Here is a 9335-nt window from a genome sequence, read left to right on the forward strand (position 1 = left end):
CGCGTAATAACCAAAGAATATGAAAAGGAGCCCTTTAATTATCTACAACATGGTGGTTTTGCGTCATGTGGAGTCTTCAATAATACGTAATTTTCCGTTCCGTTCATTTATGTCAATCGTTTGTAAGATGCTAGCTACATAATTTGTAGTTGATGATATGGTAACGAATCTTCAGACTAGATTGATGCCTATTCTATACAAATCTCGACTTCTATGCATAACTATTGCGACCTACATCCATTTGAATCCCATCTCTTCCCTCCTTTACATATTTAAAATTTCTTTGGTGCTCCAGGGTGTTTACTGTACACCTATTACCCATTTTAGTCAATTTATGCCACAGATCACTCAGGAGGATAACATAACTCACAGTCAAAACTGTGCAGGTCACTGCAGTGAAACAGCCACACGTCTTCACACATGCGGACTGTGATGACATGATCTTTGTCTACAGATTTTGCAGTGGGAATTCCAGAGTCGTTACTTTCGGCACGACAGAGCTCCAGCACATCCTGTGCGGCCGGTGACACGGTACGTCACTGACATGTATCCTGGGCGTGGGATCGGTCGGTGTGGATTCGTGTCTTGGCCACTCAGGTAACCCTATCTTACTCCATTAGATTCGCTTCATAGCGAAGTTGGTTCAAATGGCTCTGAGCACTATGGAACTTAACATCTGTGGTCATCAGTCCCCTATAACTTAGAACTATTTAAACCTAACTAACCTAAGGACATCACACACATCCATTTCCGAAGCAGGATTCGAATCTGCGACCGTAGCGGTCGCGCGGTTCCAAACCTAAGCGATTAGAACCGCTCGGCCACAGCGGCCGCCTCATAGTGAAGTCTACAAGCCCAGAGTGGGCACAAAGCAGAAAGTTCTCGCTCAAGTAAATAACCGTACGAATGTGCTCATATCAACAACACACCAACCGTTTACAAGAACTGCAGAATTCATTGCAGTTGATGGTGAAGTTTTTAAATTTCTTCTGTGAGAAAACGTTCACAATTAAACAAAACATTAGTTCTGAATGTTTCATCTGCATTTACCCTGATTCTCATTGCTTCCATTAGTGTCCTGGAAAACTGTTAAGAATAGGATATATGTTCATAAAACGTTTTTTGTTCGGAATCACTGTCACCCCTCCAAGCTTGATCATTCCTCCTGACACAGTGTATAGATATGCTCACCTCTCGATACAAGCTCAATAATAAACTTTTGGGACAGAACTAGTTGAATATTGAGTTTACATCTAATGCAACAGAAAGTGGCGCATTTAAATAATTTCTTGATTGCATTATGTTCTCCCAAACACGTTCATAGATCTGAGAAATATTAATGTTCCATCGATCTCCAAAATTTCAACTTGTTAACGCATGACTATACAATTATGAGAATAGATTCTGGAGTACGGCAGCCAGTGAAAAAAAAGAGGTATTAAGTATACCGGATGCAGTGTACACAGTTTGTACCTGGTGTTTGTCTCATTGCCTCCTTGATAGTAAAATAAGAGAATATTCACAACAGAGAACCACTTTCTGTGTTACGTCTGTAATAAACACTCAAGCTGAGACTGCATAATAGGCAGTAACAACGGAAACAGAAATATTTGGTTATCTCTGTACCTGATACCTTTTGGTAAACATGGTAGGTAATGCAGGGCTAATGCGCCATGCGGTCGACCTGACTGACTGACCGCTTCAGCATCGTGATGTTTGCATCAGCCGTCTGCCTGCATAACGGCCTATCCGGACACTACAATCGACCAGTGGTAATTTGGCGACACGTTTCCATTGATTCATGATCCATTCTTGGTTGAACCAACCCTCTCTATAATCTTAGTAAAGATGTCATCGGGCCAACGCGGGAACACCTAACGGGAGCCTACTGCGGAAATTGCCACAGATCCCAACCTATCCTGATTTACAGAAGGGGCATGCCTCCGACCACCACGTTCTATGATCAGGCGTCTACACCCAACCCTGCCGCCTAGTACAACACTGAATAGTTAAAATCAACTTTCGGCTCGAGGGCAACTCTGCTTATTTGAAACAGAGACAGTTTCAATAAACGAAGCAATGATTGCAGCAGACATAGAGAATATGTGACTCTATCGGCCATAACTGAGACTAAAATCGTATTAAAGGTAATAGAAAATCGAAGTGAAATATTAAAGTATAATTTGTAGCAGACGTCGTGCACGGAACAGTTGAAAGTAAACCACAGTAGAGAAACTGAGACCATTTTCTAAGATACCAGCGCGTTTAGGAACAGTTTTATAGTGTCCGAGCACAGAAACGTTTCCTCGTGTGAATGATACAATGTCTCGCTCTGCTACGTAGGTCAATGTTTCAGTCAATCATAAAAACTGCCTACTGGTCATCTTATCTCAACGTCTCCGTGTGTCTCAGTGTCAGTTACCGGGCCAAATTTATGACTTGCTTCAGGCCATTTTTGCCCATAGAAATGAACAAGTCGTTCTGAACGGAACAAGAAAAATTAGATATGAATTTAATTTCAGTAGTATCTCGAGGGAGTGCGATAGTACTGTTATTCCTTACAGTGTATATGAATGATTTAGTGGATAGCACCGAAGGCTCTATTTAAATTTTCATGAATGATGCTGTTGTCCTTAGAAAGGTTGCAACTCTACAAGACTTCAGCGCAATGCAGGATCGATTTTTGATGCAGTAACTGACGGATACCCTGAATGCAAATCAGCGTACCGTATTTCAGGTAAATAAGAAAGCGACCAATTAGTCGGTGACACTATTGGCGATAAATCACCCAAGAAAGTAAATATCGTAAAATACCTAGGAGTAACTATCTGGAGCAGTCTGAAATGGGATGATCACATAAAATGAGCAGGCAAAGCAGATGCCATTCTGATTCATTGGAAGAATATTATGAAATGCAATTCATCCACGGAAGAGGTTGTTTGCAGAACATTTATCTGACTTGTTCTTGAGCATTCCAGGACTCTTCCCAGAGTGGGTTAGATAGATAGATAGATAGAGAGAGAGAGAGAGAGAGAGAGAGAGAGAGAAGATGCAACGAAAAGCAGCGGGTTTTGTATTTTGTCACGGTATCGTTTACGGCAGGGGTGCCCAGCCTTTTAGCATACCTGGGTTCCGAGAGAAGTGGCGCAGTGGTTAGCACACTGGACTCGTATTCGGGAGGACGACGGTTCCAACCAGCGTCCGACCATCCAGATTTAGGTTTTCCGTGATTTCCCTAAATCGCTTCAGGTAAATGCTGGGATGGTTCCTCTGAAAGGTCATGACCGATTTCTTTCCACATCCTTCCCTAATCCGAGTTTGTGCTCCGTCTCTAATGACCTCATTGTCGTCGGGACGTTAAACGCTGATCTCTTCCTCCCCCACATTGGAAGAAGACGAGTACTTTTGGGCCGCATACGTAAAACTATCAACTACCACTGAGCGGAAAAAAAGGGGTGGACCAGTGAGGGAATGCATCGTGTGGCGCGAATTTCAAATTGAAATTTTTTTTTTTTCCGATCGTGTGAAGATCCTCAATTCCTGAGCCACAGTGATACTTGCTTTCGGTCGCAAGAGGCCCGCGGGCCGCGGGTTGGACACCTTTGGCTTAGGGTGTTACCGGCCAAGCTCAACTCTGGTTCCTGTGGCGGACACTACAAGAGAAGAGAAAACTGACGAAGGACTGACCATATAGATTTCTTAAGTTATGGTTACTTTACGTGCGCCCAGTGATTTGTAGTTAGCTACATTCAATCTCTCTCTCTCTCTCTCTCTCTCTCTCTCTCTCTCTCTCTCTCTCTCCCTCCCCCCCACTAAGCACACACACACACACACACACGCACACACACACACACACAACATGCTGCTACACATTCAGGTAATCTTGTATGAAATGGGAATTTTCAGGGATATACGATTTTATAGTTTGTGTTTGAAACTAATTTTATCATCTCTTGAACCCATTTACATCATGGGAAATTGGGAAGTTGGCCAGAGGTGGAAGTTGACCACAGATTGTTATGGCTGAATATCTCACTCCTTTCTGTGCCACACTAAGGTTTAGCGATGGGCAGTTTATATCATAGCTCGTTCTAGCAATAGTCGTCGAAAAAGTTTAAATTCTGAAACACTGGGGGAAAGCATAGCAGTAATAGAGCTCAGGAAGAAGATAATCGAAATTTCGTGTCACTTATTCATACGTGTCGTGTAAATACGCATAACTGCCGATCCATGTCCGAGAGATCTGCCCTGTTCAAACAGTAGACTGCAGAACATTTCAGGGGATCATGGGCGGCAGAGTAGCTTCTACAAATAGCCTGTAATTACTGATCTCCTCCTCCCACCTCCAACGGCGGCGCGACTTCATTAAAGAGCCCACAGATCGTAATCCCCTTTTCTCATCGTTATTTGCCGGAAACCAGTCGCCTGATACGAGCCTTTATCGGTGCTGTGAGCGCCGACGCTGATATTAAATTCCAGATGCTTCCATGACTGAGCCTGCCTGAAGCAGAAACACCGTGAGACTTCGCCGTGCTATGAAGCTGGTTCGCAGGGGCCGTATCACGATATGGGAGAAAGGAAGTAAGATTAGTGCTTAACGATCCGTCGTCAACATCATCTTTCTCGCAACCGCTATGGTCGCAGGTTCGAATTCTGCCCCGGGCATGGATTTGTGTGATGTCCTTAGGTTAGGTAGGTTTAAGTAGTTCTAAGTTCTAGGGGACTGATGACCTCAGATGTTAAGTCCCATAGTGCTCAGAACCATTTGAACCATCATTCCTCGGAAGTAATTATTACGCAGATATAAAACGATAAACTTCGAATGAGCATACACAGCGACTTCTTTCCAATCGAACGATGCAAACTGAAATGCTGCCCTACCCTAGTCACCTCGTAATCTCATACGTAATTCGAACATTATGACACTTTTAGTCAATGATGAAAGACCACTCTTTACAGTAATAGACTTCGTTACAAAAGTTACATTCAATTTCAGTCATTTACATTTCTTTTACACACATAGTTGTAACACAACATGCAATATGATGAACTTAAAGCAGCGCCAAAATACTGCGCGCACAAAATTAAGACCTGCTGGTCGTGACAGACATGACAAGTTGTAAATATAATTTCTTTTATATAAATTTTATTAAAATAATCTTTAGTCATAAATTATTAAGGCTGATACACTTGCAACATAACATTTCATACGTGCAGTAACCGGTTGGTTAACAGGTAGCCCATTTTTTAGTTTATACATTAAATTTTTCAATATCTTGGCCAGTACTCCATAAAGTATTTGCCTATTAAATTACCAGCCCTGAGCTATGTCGTGTATTATAGTCACTCACATCATCTACATCTACACTGCCTTGGTTACTCTAAAAATCACCCTTAAGTGCCTGACAGAGGGTCTATCGAACTACTTTCACAATAATCGTCTGAACTACGTGCGGAAAAAAACGAACACTTAAATATTTCCGTGTGAGCTTTGATTTTCATTATTTTATTGTGATGATCATTTCTCCTTATCTAGGTCGGCACAACTAAATACGACTTTTTTTAAAATGATTTCCACCCCAAATCTTGTATCATGTCCGCAACACTCTCTACCCTATTTTATCGATAGTTCAAAACGTGGTGCTCTTCATTGAACCTCCAAAAGAGGACTAACAAGCGTAGTAGAGCCAGTCTTTAGCAGATCTCTTCCAATTTCTAATTGTTCTGAAAATAAAACACAGTCTTTGGGTCGCCTTCTCCACAACTTTCTCTATATGTTCTTCCCAATTTAAGTTGTTCGTAACTATAAGTCCTAACTATTTAGATGAATTTACGTTCTTTAGATTTGATTGATTTATCGTGTAACCGCAGTTTATGGGATTCCTTTTAGCACTCATGTGGATGACCTCACACTTTTCATGATTTTGAGTCAACTTCCAATTTTTGCACCATATAGATATCTTACCTAAATCGTTTTGCAGTTGGTTTTGATCTTCTGATGACTTTACTGGACGATAGACCAAAGCATCATCTGCAAACAACTAAACACGGCTATTCAGACTGTCTCCTAAATCCTTTCAATAGGTAAGAAACAACAGGGTGCTTATAGCACTACCCTGAGGAATGCCAGAAATCCTATCTGCTCTATTCGATGACTTTCTGTCAGTTAATACGAACTGTGACATCTCTGGCAGGAAATCTTGGATCCAGTCGCATACCTAAGAGGATAGTCCATACGCACGCAATTCCATTACAAGCCGCTTGTGTGGTGCAGTGTCAAAAGCCTTCTGCAAATCAAAAAATACGGAATCAGTTTGAAACATTTTGTCGATAGTACTTAACACTTTGTGCGAATGAAGAGCTAGTTCTGTTTCAGAAGAATGGTGTATCCTAATTCCGAGTTGACTTTGTGTCAATAGTCCGTTCTCTTCGTAAAATATTGAAACTTTTAAACATATCGTGTGCTATATTGGGCTCACCTCCTAAAATATTAAAACTTTTAAAACCTATTTATCACCAGAACAGATAAATTCCTCACATTTACCATAAAGTTGGTGAAGCCACTGACGTTTGGAAATGTCCTACCCATAGCGCATTTCATTCGCACGCTGACCAGTCACCTGTCAAGTGGCCTTTACCTAGTTACACAGTAAGGCCACGGTCGCAGGTTCGAATCCTGCCTCGGGCATGGATGTGTATGATGTCCTTAGGTTAGTTAAGTTTAAGTAGTTCTATGTTCTAGGGGACTGACGATCTCAGATGTTAAGTCCCATAGTGCTCAGAGCCATTTGAACCATTTTGAGCCACAGTAAGGCCATGGTTTGATAATGGACATGTACCCGAAACTAGTCACCACAAAGAAATCGCAGTTGTAACTGATATCGAAGGAAAATACAATGTTAAAAACCGACGTTTCTGGTCGATATCTCAATCAGTATGTTGAAACTTCATTAATAAACTAAACGACGTATGGGAATTGATTTCAAGACACTAGTGGCAATCCCAGTCGCCACGTCCACGCTCATCGTTGAAGAAACACTGATCAGCCAGAACATTATGACCACCTGCCGAATACCCGGTATGTCCACGTTTGTCACGGATAACAGAGGCTACGTGTCGTGGCAAGAAAGCAATGAGGCCTTGGTAGGTCACTGGAGGGACTTGACACCACGTCTGCACACACAAGTGTTTTAACTCCCGCAAATTTCGGGCAGGGGGCGATGAGCTCTCAGTCACATCCCAGGTGTGTTAGATCGGGTTCAAATATGGCGAGTTGGGGGGGGGGGGCAGCACATCAATTGTAACTCGCTATTGTGTTCCTCGAACCACCCCATCACACTCCTGGCCTTGTGACATGGCGCATTATCTTGCTGGAAATTGCCGCTGCCGTCGGGAAGCATGATCGTCATGATGGAGTGTACGTGGTCTGCAACCAGTGTACGATACTCCTTGGCCACTATTGGTGCCTTATACGAGCTCCATTGGGGCTGTGGATGCCCATGTGAATGTTCCCCAGATCATAATGGAGCCAACGCTCCCGCTTGTCTCCGTACTGCAGTACATGTGTCAAGGAGTTGTTCTCCTGAAAGACTACGGATTCGCGGTCTTCATGGTGAAGCAAGTATAGACATTCATCAGGCAATGCAACGCCCTGACAGTGCACCAACGTCCAGTACCGACGGTCACATGCCCATTTAAGTAGAATATGCAGATTCGGGGTGTTAACATTGGCACATGCATGGGTCGTCGACTGCGGAGGCACATCGTTAGGAGTGTTCGGTGGACTGTGTATTCGGACAAACTTCTATTCTGCCCATCATTGAAGTCTGATGTTAGTACCGTCTCAGTTCGCCGCCTGTCCTGTTTTACCAGTACGCCCAGCCTACGACGTCCGACATCTCTAGTGAGGGGTGGCCGCCCAACATCATGATCTCTGAACGTGGTTCAAATGGCTCTGAGCACTATGGGACTTAACTCTGAGGTCATGTCCCCTAGAACTTAGAACTACTTAAACCTAACCAAACTAAGGACATCACACACATCCATGCCCGAGGCAGGATTCGAACCTGCGACCGTAGCTGTCGCGCGGTTCCAGACTGAAGCACCTAGAACGGCTCGGCCACTACGGCCGGCCGTCTGAACACTCAACACAGCACTCTTCGAACACCCTGCAACACAACAAAATGCCCTTGCCGAGCCGCCGGACCATCATCATAGTCTGCCCTCGGTCAAACTCAAATAGATCGCGCGGCTTTCCCTAATCTACAAACGGACAGCACGCTCACTGATATACCGTGCGTGTGTCTCACTAGCAGGCATTACTCGCCAGGTGACGCAGCTATCGTCTGGATAGGTGTCTATCGACACTAGGTCGGTGGTCATAATATTGTGGCTGACCAGAAGTCACGATCTACGAAGGAGCGATTCTAAGATTTTTTTCTGCCATTTACCTCTTCTTTCACATCTTGTTAGATTTGCAGGTAAAACACTATAGTACTCAAACCAACTTCGAAGCTGATTACAGACAGTCTTAACTTACGGTAACTGGAAAGGAATTCCAAGATGAAAATTACCCACCAAAATCAAAATCGTCACGTAATAACAATGTTTTTACAGGATAAAGAAATAGAAAGCATTACCCGTGTCCCCGCATTTGTCCCTCATCCACAAGCGAGTGTGTGGTGTGAGTGCTTTCGCCTTGCTGCCCGGTCTGCAGGCTGGGTCGCAGGTGCAGTCGACGAAGCGCTCTCCTCTCCTCCCCCTCACCCGCTGCCCCGCCACCCCTCCACCCCCGCTCCGTCCCGCTGCTCCTTCGCCCGACCCTTCTGCCGCAGCTTGTGTATAATCTAGGCCCATCCCGACGCATGCTGTCTGTGCTTCTGACAAGATTATTCGGCGCTCCTGTAGATACAGCCTCTCCTCTGTCTACTCGCCACTGTGCGCCGACCTCACGCACCTCTCAATCTCACTTCCTAAAATCCTGTTACGCGAGTTGAAAAGACAAGCTGTTATTTCTCGTCTCTTATCAATACTATTTTCCCCCAGGTAAAATGGAAATATTAATCTCTATATATAAAAGGCAATGTCCCGACTGACTGACTCACTCTCTGACATATCACCGCCCGGCCTAAACTACTAGGTGCAGGAAGTTGAAATTTAAAGACTGTGTTGATATTACACTGTAGGCATCATTTAATAAGGGGAGATTCCATTCCGAAAGAGATGAAACAGGGGATGATATGTTTATGAAAATGTGTCGCTATTAAGATAATTTTGAAGCCAGCCGTATGAAAACTGGTATTTGGTTCGCGGGTCAGAAACAAAAAAAATACGGT

Source organism: Schistocerca nitens, chromosome 1 (genome assembly GCF_023898315.1).
Source record: "Schistocerca nitens isolate TAMUIC-IGC-003100 chromosome 1, iqSchNite1.1, whole genome shotgun sequence".
In the NCBI taxonomy this organism is placed as follows: Eukaryota; Metazoa; Arthropoda; class Insecta; order Orthoptera; family Acrididae; genus Schistocerca; species Schistocerca nitens.